This window comes from Hippopotamus amphibius, chromosome 4 (assembly GCF_030028045.1).
Source record: "Hippopotamus amphibius kiboko isolate mHipAmp2 chromosome 4, mHipAmp2.hap2, whole genome shotgun sequence".
NCBI classification, from domain to species: domain Eukaryota; kingdom Metazoa; phylum Chordata; class Mammalia; order Artiodactyla; family Hippopotamidae; genus Hippopotamus; species Hippopotamus amphibius.
Window position 1 is genome coordinate 124,590,433 of NC_080189.1, and position 13,903 is coordinate 124,604,335.

Here is a 13,903-nt window from a genome sequence, read left to right on the forward strand (position 1 = left end):
ATGCCAAAGTGGCATATTTTGAGGTGGCATGTTCTGAGCCCCTTCATTAATTTTAAGAAGCTCTACAGTCAGGCCCTTTCTTATATTTCCAATCGTGTTTCTAGCCACTCAACTTCTGGATTATATTTTCAGCAAAGTGCTTCGCTTCTTTCCCTAGGCTTCCCTTCCTTTGAACTATGTTCCTACTTGTGTATCTGTCTACAGTACCGTTATCCCATCCTTCAGCACAAGATCAAATTAACGTTCCTATTTTAATACCTCCTCTGACCTCCAGCCACACCAGGTAGTTTCTTCTTCTAATGATTTTGGGCTTTCATTGTCTGAGGAGTTCATCTGACAGTCTGTCATCTAGTCCTTCAGATTTTTAGTGGTCGTTTGAACAGTTACATAAATCATCTCTTGTTACTTAATTTCTCACATCTTCCTCCCTTTCGTCTCTTTAATTTCAATTCTGGTTCTCTCCCCTTGCTCTCTGTATCCTGGAGTGTTGCTTTCCAAAGTTGTGAGCCAAGGACAGTCAGCATCAAAATCTCCTGGGTTCTTGTTGAAAAGGTAGATTCTGGGACTGATCATGGATCTGCCCATTCACTTCCCAGGCGATTCTTCTGCACAGTAAAGTTTATGAATCACTGACTTAGACAGCATGCCATTCATTAGTGTATTCATTCAACAGCTATTTGAACACAAATTAGTTGCTAGGTACCTGGGATGCAGCAGTGGTTGAGGCAGACAGGGTCCCTGTTATCTTGGAATTTCTAACCTAGTTTGGGAAACAGACAATGAACAAGGACATACAAGTATGATGTGGGTTACAAAGGAGAGATGTAAAGAGCTGTGGGAATATCTAAGAGGGGACTTAATCTGGCAGGGGCAGGGGTCAGGGACTACTTACCTGAGGATGTGGAGCTGAGATCTGAAGGAGGAGGAGAATCTGGCTAGAAGAAGAGGGGTCAGGGCAGAGGCAGGAGGAACAGCACATAGAAAGCTCTGAGATGGGTAAGAGCATGGCCTCCTCTTTGGAGGGACAGGGAGCGTCATGACTTGAGTCCTTGGGCACAAGGGGGAGAGTGACAGGAGGAACAGCCCGAGAGGTACCAAGTGGCCAGATCACCAAGAACCGTGAGGCTAAGGAGTTTGGAACTTATCCTAAGGGCAGCTGGAAACTTTCACAGATAAGTTTTGTCTTTCAGATCATTTTGGCTCTAGAATGGTGCAAGAGTGTATCTGCAGAGGCTGATTGGGACGGTTTTGCAAATGTCTAAGAGAAGATGATGGGTTTGTCCAGGGTGGTAGTGGTAGGGTGGATTCAAGTGGTACTTAGGAGATGGATAAAGTGGAATTTAGTTATTAATAATATATTGGGGTGAAAGAAAGAGAAATGTAAGGGATGTCTTTCATTTTTGTTTTGGTAACGGTTGTTGAAACCATTTAACACTGAGAGAGGACCAGAGCATGAGGGTAAAATGACAAGTTCAGTTCCAGGTATACAGATTTTGAAATACCTCTGAAATATTCAGGTCGTCCCCATCGTGTACTCCTTCATATTTCTCATGGAAGAACTGGAATTTAAGTGGGCTTTGAGAGAATTGTGGAAATAATTAGCACCAATGGGGATCCAGTGAGAAAACCACAAATATGTTTTTCCATCAAAGGCGTTTCTTTGTGTCTTTTCTTCTTACTTGGTATTTGGTGTTCAGCTGAGTTCTATATTTTTTCAGTTCATCTTCAAAAGTGACTCATTTCTCCAACGAGATTATGATGGCTTTGTTTGTTTGTTTTAATTTTGTTTTGTTTAGGAAGTGGTTTGGCTCTTTGCATGTATTTGTTTGTTCCTTTGGTTGAGGACAAGCTTAATAAAGGTGTGCATGTTCTTCGAAGTTAATCTGTAAATATAACCTGTATTTTTCTTAAGGGAGCATATTAACCAGTTACAGATGAGCTCAAATATACTGGAAGATCTGAGAGAACTTCCATGAAGAGAACAAATGAAAACAAGGACTCTGTCATTTTGTACCAACAACATAGTGCTGCTGGTGAAAATTCAGGTCCAGCGAGAGATTTTAGGAGACTATTTGCAAGAGTGAGTTGGTCTTTGATGAAGGTGTACTTTAGCTAGGCATTGCTTTCCATTTGATGTGACTATTCAAATATAGCCTAATTTCCAAAAAAGAAAGGATAATGAGAGGCTATGGATTCTCCTTCTGCGTCTGATTTTCCTCCCCTTTTTCTGTTCATCTGCTTCTCATTTATCTTCACAAAGAGAATAAGGAATGAAGAAGCAATAGTACTGAATTACTCTCTGTGTCTCAAAAATAATTACCCCCAAATCATTATTCTCTAAGTTTCAAAAATTGCACAGAAGACTTCAAATTAAGCACGCATGTAAAAATAGGTCATTTGGTTGGTCCTACATTCTAGGATGAGAAATCTCCCCGCACAATTCCTGAGCAATGCTCATCTTGCCTCTATTTGATTATTCTTAGCGGCAGGGAGCTCCCCCTCTATTTTAGGAATCAACCAGCTTTGTTACTAGATCCAATTAGACAGAATATCTTTTCTAGAATGAATCAAAATGAGCCCACTTGCTGACACGGGCTCTGCACCTCACAGCAACACAGAATAAATCTGTTCTGTATTCTGCATGATAGCCTTTCAAATGTATTAAGACAACTGCCGTGTCTCCACAAGGCTTATCCTCTGCAAACGAAACAGCTCCAATTCCCTCAAACGCATTTCTTACAAGGCTCAGTTTCTACATCATTCACCATCTTTATAACAACGTGTCTCCTCTGGACCCTCTCCGAGGGCAGTCGCCCCTTCTAAAGTGACAGCCACACTGACCAGGGCCACGTCCGGTGGGACAGCTACCTCTTGTTCTTGTGCTTACGTTTAATGACAGACACTTTCATTTTAAACAGAGGACAGTGAGTGCAGACCAAGGGCTGCGTGGGATGCGTGTTGTTTTTAGAACTCTGAGGCATTCCATGGTAGGTGGAATATTTATGTTTGGTTTATAACAGAGTGGTTTTTCATTTGTGGGACTTGAAATGTGCTGATGAATCCCGGTGGAATGACTTGGTAATAAATGGGGAGGGGTTTTAAATTCCATCAGAGTAAAATGGGAAGATATTTCCCTTTTTCACTTTTTATGTGGCAGTTGTACCTTAATCTGCTCTTAGGCACAGCTGTTATAACAGATGTTCATTTTAGATGCTATCTTTTTTTTTTTTCAGTATACCTAGCAAAATCCTTTTCATGAAGAGATATTTATGAAAGCCCGGATCTTTTTTCTAATGCAAATAAGCTTCCATTTGTATAGCATATTCAGACTGTCACCCACACTGACTAAGCACCTTTCAAGGACACAGTCTGCTACTCCAAGTCATGGAGGCCTCACATGGAACCAAAGCTCCTTCATGGCTTCAAGAAACTTTCAATATCCTGACTGCTGTCTGGGGCAGGCTTCCAACTAATGGGGAGTCACTGGCCCATGGAAGAGGTTTGATGGAAACAGGAGAGTTGGCCCCGTGGCTGGGAGTATGAGACTCAGAGCCAGGAGCAACGTAGCACTGTTCTTTTTCCTAATTAGCCTCATTTCTAGATTTGGGGCCCTAGCCCCACAGATGGTCATTAAAACAAGAAAGAAATCACAGACGTGTTGGTGCAGCCTGCTCTTGGTTGGTGGAGGGGCAGAAACTATATCACCTCAGAGAAAAAAATATTTCTCTCATTACCTACTGTATATAATATAGATATGTGTACCATTAATAAAATGGGTGCTTCTGTATGCAAAAAGAGAAAGAGACGTGCTGAAATAGTATTTTTCGAGTCACTGACCTAAAATGAAACAGGAGACCCTCAAGAAGAGGTTCCCCTTCCAGCCTCTGGTCTCCATTTATCTCTGATTAAAAAGGGACATTCTTTGCTCAAGGGTAGACTCATGGGATCACCATTTACCCTGTTGTCACTGATGTAAAAGTCTTTACACTTGTGCTGTGTGACCATCAAGCCACAGGTAAGACCCCGATTTTGAATAATGTTGATGCCCCCAGGAGATACGCCATGTGTTAACCCCACAGTATAAGGAATTCCAGTTTAAGTAAGTTACAAGTGCATGTACCAGGACACTACTCAGTTCTGCTCTTTGGTTGGTAAAATTTTAATTAGACTCCCCTCCAAGATATTCTCTTTAGCATTCTCCTTGGAGGTCCTGAAGCTCTTCCTTGTAACTGTTATTTTATTATTTTTAATTTATCTTAGAAAGTAACGGGAAAAAAAAAAGTAACCGGTAGCAATATTATTCAGCCATGACAGAAAGAAATCCTGCCATTTGCAACTACATGGATGGATCTGGAGGGCATTATGCTAAGTGGAATAAGCTAGACAGAGGAAGGCAAATACTGTATAATCTCATTTATATGTGGAACCTAAAAAAGCCAAACTCAAAGGAACAGGGAGTAGAATGCTGGTTACCAGGGGCTGGGATGGGGGAAATGAGGGGATGTTGTTAAAGGTGCAAACTTACAGTGAGAAGATGAATAAGTCCTGGAGATCTAATGCACAGCATAGTGATTATAGTCAATGATACCGTACTGTAAACTGCCAAGTTGCTAAGAGACTGGATCCTTAAATGTCCTAACCACAAAAAAGTAGTGATAATTATGTGATGCTAATGATATGGTGGTAATCACACTGCAATATATAAATGTATCAACTCAGCAAGGTGTACACCTTATACAATGTTGTATGTCAATTACATCTCAATAAAAAAATTAAAGAAAAAAATAACCTGTACACATGATTAAAAAAAAAGTCAGAGTACTAATCCGTACATCTCTTACCTGATTTACCAGCTTTAAGGAATGCCTTCTAGCCCTTCCTGTGAAAAATAATCAACATATGTACTCTCTATTCTCTCTCCCCTCCACTTTCCTATGCATGTTAGCAGTATTGTTATTTTCAATGGCCGTTGGTCATAAAATTTACGTTCTGAAATTATAATTTTTAGTACCAGATGGATTCTGTCCTCAAGGCAGGTCTTTGACTCCAGTTTTTTCAATCCCCTCTTGGATGACTGGGGTTTGCTCTTGCAATATTTCTTCAAAAGAGCTTACAGAAGTTATTTTCCTGAGTTCTTAACATTGAAAATCCTTTGCCTTTCTGCTTGAATGACAGTGCGAGTGTAAAATTCTTGAGTCACACTTGACACCTCTGAAGCCTTTGTGCTATCAGCCCCTGCCTTCCAGAGTTGACTTTTCCGCTCATGATTTATTTGATCTGCGTCCATTTTTTTCTTAGTCTACGTTTCAGTTTGTACATTCAAGTCTGGTTTCAAAAAAGCTTCTTGAGTGATCTCCGGATAGAATCATACCTTTTCCTCTTCCTTGGTCTTCTCCAGTGATACCTGTCTTTTACAAGTTGGATCTCTTTGATTTTTCTCAGCTATAATTTTTTGTCTAATCACTTTTCACCTTTGTTTTCCCTCAGTTCACTTTACTCCGTTTTCTCAGTTTTTCACTGTGACTCAGATTGTGTTTCCAGCACCGTAACCTCCTCCTCTTTCCGTCTTCCAGCGTTGTCTCACTCCTCGGATAGCTTTTTTTAATGTGCCTTTGAAACTTTCCTCACAACCCTGACCCATCAGCACACTGTCTTTAGGATCTGCTCATAAAGTTTCTGAAAACTCAATTATGGATCCAATTTTTCACTCAGTTTTTCCTAACCTGGGCTTCCTCCCTGGTCACAACAGTGTGGGTTCACTAAGCCCCTTTCTCTCACTCTTTTCTCTTTTATATTTGCTCACCCTGCCTTCCAGGTCATCTATTTTCTTTCTCATTCTGGAACCCCTATCAGCAGAGAAAAGAGAACAAGTACCCTTGGGAAGTCAAGCGTGTAACCCTGAGGAGGGGTGACCTCATGCATGCAATTTCTTTGAAGTCCAACGTTTCATCTTAAAAATAAGGCAATATTTTTATTCAACTCCATAAGATCTGTGTTTGTCTTAAATGTTTGTTTGAAGTGTTTTAAATTACTTGGCTATTAAATTACTTAATTCCCCCATCCCATCTCTAATCTTTGAGTAAAATTGAAGCCTCCAAGAGATAAGCCATAATAATAATGAGGCTTCAAGAACTTTCCAGGATGCCATTGGGGGATCCTCAGGAGTCTGAGGATTCCAGCCATGAATAAACAACATGTTTAAAAGGGCCCCTCATTGGCATCTTTGAGTCCCTGGACTCTGGCACAGTCTCAGGTGCAGATTTGTCAGTCAGTAATTGTTTGTGGAATTGACTGGCATTGAAGTTGCGAGATTTCTTCACTCCATTCAGTAGCTGTTGCCTATTCTGGCTGATTCTTGGTGCTTTTATAACTAAAGCGCAATTATCCTTTGTCCTGTAGGAAAGATGGAGGCGGGGCCTTAAAGAATCAATTGTAATGTGTGTTTATACTTTGATGGTTAGGAGTCAGCTATTGAAGTAGGTGTTTTCTGGTGGTTCCTTCCAGCCCCAATGAGACCAGACACTGTCTTTTTTTTTTTTAAGACTCAGTATTTTTTTTTATTTATTTAACTATTTATTTATGGCTGCATTGGGTCTCAACTTGTGGCACATGGGATCTTGTCTTGTGGTGTGGCACTTGGACTCTCTGTTGCAGCACGTGGGCTCTCTAGTTGTGGTACACAGGCTCCAGAGTGCATGGGCTCAGTAGTTGCAGTGCATGGGCTTAGTTGCCCTGTGGCATGTGGGATCTTAGTTCCCTGACCAGGGATCAAACCCGCGTCCCCTACATTGAAAGGCGAATTCTTAACCACTGTGCTATCAAGGGAAGTCCCGAGACACTATTTTGAAGCTCAGTGAAGGAATACAGTGGACTATTTGGGAGCCTGGGGTCTGCAGTCAAACTGCCTGACAGGGAACCCTGGCATCACCCTGGTATCTGTGTGTCTGTGGGCTTCCTAGGTGACCTGTCAAGGCTTCAGTTTTCTCATCCATAATATGGGGCTGATGATGAAACCTATCTCATCAGGCTGTTGAAAGGGATAAATGATGCCACCTATAAAAAATTTGAACATAAATCTTGAGACAAAGTACACACATTAAAAGGTAGATGTTTTCACTACTAAATAGTTGACTGAAGGGGTAGAGAGAGCGTAGGATGAGCCCAAAACAATTCATCTAAAAATACTTTGAAAATGTGGCCCAGAGACTAGGAAGCAGCTCTGGACAATAATTAATTGCCTTGGTGTAAAATTCCAAAATTCCCACGATGAATATAGTAATATAAAGTATTTTAGCACCTCCCCACCCCTCCCCCATACACACATGCAGATACACTCCTACCCAGCAATAGTAAAACAGTAGAGGAAGGTTTTGCCTAGTAGAGGAAGGCCTGATGCTGCAGCCATTTCTCATCCTTTTCTTCTAAAGTCAGAACTTCCCAGAACAGCTCGGTGTGCATGGGATGCTGAACCACCTAGCTCACGGTAGAGTGGTGAGCAGCCTCGGACTCTCGCTGAACTTTAGAAGTTACTTTAGAGCTTTCCCATGGCAGGGTTGCCCTGGCTAACAAAGCATAAGGAGCCCCAAAGTTTCTCCTACCCACAGATTTCCCCATTCCCCCATATGTCCTGGGAAGGCCCAGCGCTATCTAGGAATTCCAAAATTAGAACGAGCCACCAAAGGTGTCATATTTAAGGGTAGGCAGGCTGCTGACTAGTTATTTTTTTTAACATCGTCCCATCCTTTGGCATCTACTCCAGGAAACACCAGCCAGAACTCTCCAATTAGCTACCACATGGATAGAATCTATAAGAAAACACTGTATAATCTGTATCCGTTAAGTGCTCTGATGAACAGGTGATTTCATGGTAAGGAAAGGATCACAAGCACATAGGTTTGGCATTCAGTCTTCTTAAAAAGTTATCAGGCAACCTTGCACCACTATTTTTTTCCTAACAGAGTTTTACTCTGTTGAATGTGACTTAAAGACCTGAATTTTTACCTGATTGATTTGGTCAGGAGTAAGAAACATTTAATGTACAGAATAGAGAAGTTCTTCATTCTGGAGAGGTATTAGTGGTTTTGAAATTCCTGCAAAAGCAATCCAGATGGGGATCAAAGACCAAAGCAGTGACATAGTCACTGTGACCTCATTTTCCAAAGGCATCCCCACAAGGTTAAATGCTTCACATCCCCTTGTTCATGGCTCAGGCTTCTAAGAGAAGCATATTCAAGACAGGTGACATAGGGCCATGCTAGGGTCCTTCAACCAGAGCTAAAGGTCTCATCCAGATGAGGATTAGCAGGATCCCTAATGGCCTGGAGAAAAGCATGGAGTCTAGTGAATTCATTCTGTGTTTGTGACCAGAAGTGATGTAACAATGGCTGGGGTACTCAAGACCTTGGGAAGCTTACCTTGACAATGGCTAAAAAGCTCTGACTGCAAAACTCACTCAGGTAACTTTCTCCTTCTCTCAAACAAATCTTGCAGCTCTGGTTTTATTGAAATCCTGTGGGAGGTTGTCGGTGAGGCAGCGCGCCTGGAGGGTGGGCTGTGAGGTTGCGGCTGCCCCAGCGAGCCGGGCGCTGCCCTGGTATGCCCATGGCTAGGGAGCTGGTGCCGGTCAGCGGCCGCCATGCACAGACGGGAGAACGTGAAAAATTACCACCCATGTCATGGATTTTATCTATTTGTGTGTATCATATTTCTTTATTCTGGATATCATGGAAACAATAGAGGAAATATGCATTATTTCTCATTTCTGCAAACAGTCTTCACCACTGAAGGAAGAAGTTTTTTAAAGCTACAGCCGAATTCATTTTGGTAACTTTAATGGAAATACTGATTTTGTTTTTACTTTTTTATAACCTTTTGAGAAAGGTATGAACAAGCAAAGAGCTCATCTCATTAGGCAAGTCCACATTGATAAGAGTGCCTAGAAGAGGATTGATTCTTCAGACCCGGACCCATTGGCTACTGTTGGGTCTCACTTTACTCTGCAGTTTGATATTATTTTTATACCTTCTGGAATGTGCCCCCCAGACTGATGGAAATGCATCTCTTCCCGGTATCGTTGGGGAAGATTATGGTAAAGAATATTACCAAGGCCTCCTACAGGAGCAAGGAGAGCATTATCAAACCAGAGCGACCAATCTGAAATGCCAAATTGCCCAATTAAAACAAGAATTACAGGGATAGGATTAAGATGGTGGAGTAGGAGGACGTGCGCTCACTCCCTCTTGCAAGAACACCAGAATTACAACTAACTACTGAACAATCATCGACAGAAAGACACTGGAACTCACCAAAAAAGACACCCTACATCCAGAGACAAAGGAGAAGCTCAATGAGACAGTAGGAGGGGCGCAATCGTGTTAAAATCAAATCCCATAAATGCTGGGTGGGTGACTCACACACTGGAGAACAGTTATACTGCAGAAGTCCACCCACTGAAGTGAGTGTTCTGAGCCCCACATCAGGCTTCCCAACCTGGGAGGCCAGCAATGGGAGGAGGAATCCCCAGAGAATCAGACTCTGAAAGCCAGCGGGATTTGATTGCAGGACCTCCACAGGACTTGTGGAAACAGAGACTCCACTCTTGGAGGGCACACAAAAAAATGTGCCCACCAGGACCCAGGGGGAAGGAGCAGTGACCCCATAGGAGACTGAACCAGACCTACCTGCTGGTGTTGGAGGGTTGCCTGCTGAGGTGGGGGGGCAGCTGTGGCTCACCGAGGAGGCAGGGGCACTGGCAGCAGGGGTTTGGGGAAGTGCTTATTGGTGTGAGCCCTCTCAGAGTCCGCCATTAGCCCCACCAAAGAGCCTGTCGGTTCCAGCACTAGGTGGCCTCAGGCCAAACAACAAACAAGGTGTGAACACAGCCCCACCCATTAGCAGACGAGCAGATTAAAGTTTTACTGAGTTCTGCCCACCCAGCCCTACCCACCATCAGTCCCTCCCATCAGGAAGCACACAGGAGGCTCCTAGATAGCTTCCTCCACAAGAGCGCGGACAGCAGTATCAAGCAGTATCAGCAGTATTTCATCTTGTGGAACTGAAAACCACAGCCACAGAAAGACAGAGAAAATGAAAAGGCAAGATAGAGAAAAGGAAAGAGCAGAGGACTTTGTACCGGATGAAGGAATAGGATAAAGCCCCAGAAAAACAACTAAATGAAGAGGAGATAGGCACCCTTACAGAAAAAGAATTCAGAATAATGATAGTGAAGATGATCCAGGACTTTGAAAAAAGACTGGATGCAAAGATCGAAAAGTTTACCAAAGACCTAGAAGAATTAAAGAGCAAACAAACAGAGATATGCAACACAATAACGGAAATGAAAAATACACTAGAAGGAACCAATAGCAGATTAACTGAGGCAGAAGGGCGAATAAGTGACCTGGAAGACAGAATGGTGATCATCACTGATGCAGAAAAGGATAAAGAAAAAAGAATGAAAAGAACTGAAGACAGTCTAAGATACCTCTGGGACAATGTTAAATGCACCAACATTCGCATTATAGGGGTCCCAGAAGGAGAAGAGAGAGAGAAAGGACCTGAGAAAATATTGGAAGAGATTCTAGTTGAAAACTTCCCTAACATGGGAAAGGAAATACCTAGCCAAGTGCAGGAAGCGCAGAGAGTCCCAGGCAGGATAAACCCAAGGAGAAACACGCCAAGACATATAGTAGTCAAGTTGACAAAAATTAAAGACAGAGAAAAGTTATTAAAAGCAACAAGGGAAAAATGACAAGTAACATACAAGGGAACTCCCATCAGGTTAACAGCTGATTTCTCAGCAGAAACTCTGCAAGCCAGAAGGGAGTGGCATGATATATTTACAGTGATGAAAGGGAAGAACCTACAACCAAGAATACTCTACCCAGCAAGGATCTCATTCAGATTCAAGGGAGAAATCAAAAGCTTTACAGACAAGCAACAGCTAAAAGAATTCAGCACCACCAAACCAGCCTTACAGCAAATGCTAAAGGAACTTCTCTAAGCGGGAAACATAAGAGAAGAAAAGGACCTACAAAAACAACAACAAAACAATTAAGAATATGGTAATAGGAACATACATATCGACAATTACCTTGAATGTAAATGGACTAAATGCACCAACCAGAAGACACAGACTGGCTGAATAGATACAAAAACAAAACTCATATATATGCTGTCTCCAAGGGACCCACTTCAGACCTAGGGATACATACAGACTGAAAGTGAGGGACTGGAAAAAGATATTCCATGCAAATGGAAATCAAAAGAAAGCTGGAGTAGCAATACTCATATCAGATCAAATAGACTTTAAAATAAAAAATGTTACAAGAGACAAGAAAGGACATTACAGAAAGATCAAGGGATCCATCCAAGAAGAAGAGATAACAATTATAAATATCTATGTACCTAATATAGGAGCACCTCAATACATAAGGCAAATGCTAACAACTATGAAAGGGGAAATGCAAGGCAGAAATAGAGACACAGGTGTAGAGAACAAACACATGGACACCAAGTGGGGAAAGTGGGGAGGGATGGGGGGGAATGAATTGGGAGATTGGGACACCAAATTGTACACCCTAAATATATGCTGTTTATTGTCTGTTAACTGTATCTCAATAAAAGTTCTTAAAAAAAAAAAAACAAGAATTACAAGAAATGCGTGAGAAGATGAGATCATTGCAAGAGAGACAGAATATAGGGACTAATGGCCTAGGCTATCAAGGCAACAAGGAGCAAGCACCAAGTGATCTTTTCGAGTTTCTTCTTTCACAGATTGACAAAACTGAAGTTAGCATAGGAGCCAAACTACCTAGTGAGTATGGATTGATTCCCTTTGAAAGTTTTACCTTAATGAAAGTATTCCAGTTGAAAGTGGGTCTCACTCACCATCCTGAGGAAAAACCAGTTAGAAAAGATAAGCGAGATAAATTGGTAGAAGTTATTGAAGCTGGCTTGGAGGTCATTAATAATCCTGATCAAGATGATGAACAGGAAGATGAGGAGGGTCCACTGGGGGAGTCCACTGATATTTAATGAAAATGATTTCATAGACGGTTATTGTTGCACTGAGAGAGATAAGGGCACACAGTATGAACTCTTTTTTAAAAAAGCAGACCTTATGGAATATAGACATGTGACTCTCTTCCGCCCCTTTGGACCTCTCATGAAAGTGAAGAGCGAGATGATTGACGTTACTAGATCAATTGTTAATATCATTGTGCCACTTGCTGAAAGAACTGAAGACTTTGCGCAGTTTATGCAGAACTTCAGGGATGTATGTATTCATCAAGACAAAAGAATTCATCTCACAGTGGCGTATTTTGGTAAAGAAAGACTATTTAAAGTCAAGTCTAGCCTAGAATCTGTCACAGGTGAATCTGATTTTCACAATTACACCTTGGTCTCATTAAATGAAGAATCTAATCGTGGACGAGGACTGAATGTGGGTGCCCGAGCTTGGGACAAGGGAGAGGTCTTGATGTTTTTCTGTGATGTCGATATATATTTCTCAGCTGAATTCCTTAAGAGCTGCTGGTTAAATGATGAGCCAGGTAAGAAGGTGGTGTTCAGTCTTTACAACCCTGCCATCGTTTATGCCAATCTGGATATGCCTCCGCCTGTGGAACAGCAGCTGGTTCAGAAAAAGGATTCTGGCTTTTGGCGAGATTTTGGCTTTGGAGTGACTTGTCAGTATCGATCAGATTTCCTGACCGTTGGTGGATTTGATATGGAAGTAAAAGGTTGGGGTGGAGAAGATGTTCACCTTTATCGAAAATACTCACTTGGTGACCTGATTGTGATTCGGACTCCAGTTCTTGGTCTTTTCCACCTCTGGCATGAGAAACGCTGTGCTGATGAGTTGCCCCCCGAGCAATACCGCATGTGCATCCAGTCCAAAGCCATGAACGAGGCCGCTCACTCACCTGGGAATGCTGGTCTTCAGGGAGGAGATAGAGACGCATCTTCACAAATAGGCATACAGGACAAAGAGCGAAGCTGTTGGTTAATGTTATCATTGACACATTAGTCAGAACCACAAACCAGCACTGTTTATTTAGCCTTAATTCCAATTCCAAATGCAGTGCCTCTTTCAGAGAAGACATGCTTATCTTTTGTGTTCTTGCTGACATTACTTTAACAATTTAATTTGGTGCGAGAAGAAAAAGCAAATGTTGCACTGCAAAGTCTGTGTTTTGTGAATATACTTCACTATGGAATCATTGACAAATCAAAATCCTGTTTGTTCTAAGAGTAGTTTTGAGTTAATTTCTGCCTGGCCTCGTGCTCTGCTGTGTATCCTGGTTGCATCTGGGCTGAGGAATGGAATGTGTTGTGCTGAAGGTGGGTCAGGAGCATCCTGTTCCTGAAGAGAGGATGGAGTGTTACAGATGGAGTGTGTCGACCAGGGCTGTTCACCTGCCAACCACTGAGTCAACGTGCTTGGTTTTAAATGAAGACCTTTGGTCAGTTGCTTGAAGAATCCTTTTTCACTGAAGCAGAGGATAATTAAATGATACATCTAAAATCCTCAACTAATCAAGAGAAGGCAGAGATAAAAATCCCTCAACTTTGTGTTGCCTAGCCCCCTCAATGTCTGTTTTTAAACAAATGGGTAATAGTAGAAATACTAAGGTGAAAATCTATGACTTGATTAAAAATATAATGTGTTACTAATATATCATCATGTTCAGGGTTAGGAATCAAAGTTGCTATAGACTGTTTTGAACAAACAGAAATAAACATGGAAACGTCTTTAACAGAACAATTAATTATGCTGGAGTACAGCGTACTAGGGGTGTCTGGGAAAATCAGTTTACACGAACCAGGGCTTTGCCAAGGCCTTCTTGTGGTTCAGAATAGATGAGCAAAGCGTGGTGTTATGTTTTTACTTTGTATTGTC

The 13,903-nt window shown here is 41.9% G+C and overlaps 1 pseudogene; it reads left to right on the plus strand.

Moving 5' to 3' along the window:
- The first annotated feature begins 11,658 nt into the window (after window positions 1-11,658).
- LOC130851936 (chondroitin sulfate N-acetylgalactosaminyltransferase 2-like) lies at window positions 11,659-13,010 on the plus strand (annotated as a pseudogene).
- The last annotated feature ends 893 nt before the right edge of the window (window positions 13,011-13,903 follow it).